The sequence below is a fragment of the Chiloscyllium plagiosum genome, unplaced genomic scaffold (genome assembly GCF_037043375.1).
Source record: "Chiloscyllium plagiosum isolate Xiang-an unplaced genomic scaffold, Cpla_swu_hap1 HiC_scaffold_35, whole genome shotgun sequence".
NCBI classification, from domain to species: domain Eukaryota; kingdom Metazoa; phylum Chordata; class Chondrichthyes; order Orectolobiformes; family Hemiscylliidae; genus Chiloscyllium; species Chiloscyllium plagiosum.
Window position 1 is genome coordinate 5,333,858 of NW_028270173.1, and position 1,119 is coordinate 5,334,976.

Genomic DNA, 1,119 nt, shown 5'->3' on the forward strand with positions numbered 1-1,119 from the left:
GTGATTGACCAAGTGTCAGTTCTAGGAATTCAGTTTGTTCTTGTGAATGCTTTGGCAGGATCCAAGGTGGGAGTGACACCCTTTGTGGTAAAGAAGCCCAAGGAAGACCAAGAAACTGAGGAGATAAAACAGAAACATCCTGGTATTTTCCCAGACTGTGTGGTAACCAGATCCCACTATCATAAGTCACAGCACAAAGCAAAAAGTAAAAAGAAAGATGAAGGAGCTGCGATTCAGTTAGCAGACACCCTGTTTGACATAATGATGCAGGAAGAACCTGAACAGGCAGAGGGTCAGACAGAAGTGTTTACTCCTGAAAGGCTAAGGGACTTGCAACAGAAAGACAAAACAGTAAAAGATATATATGTGGATGTGTACTCTGAAAAGGAGGCAGAGAATATTTCAGAGGGTTATTATCTGAAAGAAAGAATCATAAGATGAAAATGGAGGCCGTGGCAGGTTAGTGCAGAGGAGAAATGGGCCGAAGTGCACCAGATTGTGTTGCCGGTAGCATAAAGACAGGAAGTATTATGGGTTGCACACGAACTACCTGTAGGAGGTCACATAGGGATATGAAAGACTCAGGCTAAGGTACAAAAGCATTTTTATTAGTCTGGAATGCACAAGACTGTAGTTGACTTTTGCCGTACATGTCATACATGCCAAATGGTTGGTAAGCCACAGGCAGTAATAGAACCAGCACCTTTGTTACCAATTCCCCCATTTGAACAACCTTTCACACGGGTTATAACTGATTGTGTAGGTCCCCTCCCGAGAACCATAAGTGGGAACCAGTACTTGTTAACCAGAATGGATGTGTCTACCAGATTTCCGGAGGCAATTCCATTACGGAGTATCAAGGCAAAAAGGGTGGTAGAGGAGTTAGTAGCTTCCTTCACACAGTATGGGCTACCCAAAGAAATTCAGTCAGACCAAGGGTCATATTTTACTGCTAGCCTGTTGAAGGAGGTTATGGATAGCTGAGGCATACAGCACTTTAAATCCAGTGTGTATCATCCTGAATCCCAGGAAGCTTTAGAAAGGTGGCATCAGACCTTGAAGACCATGTTGAGAGCAAACTGTCAGGATTACCTAAATAATTGGGATAAAGGTATCCCA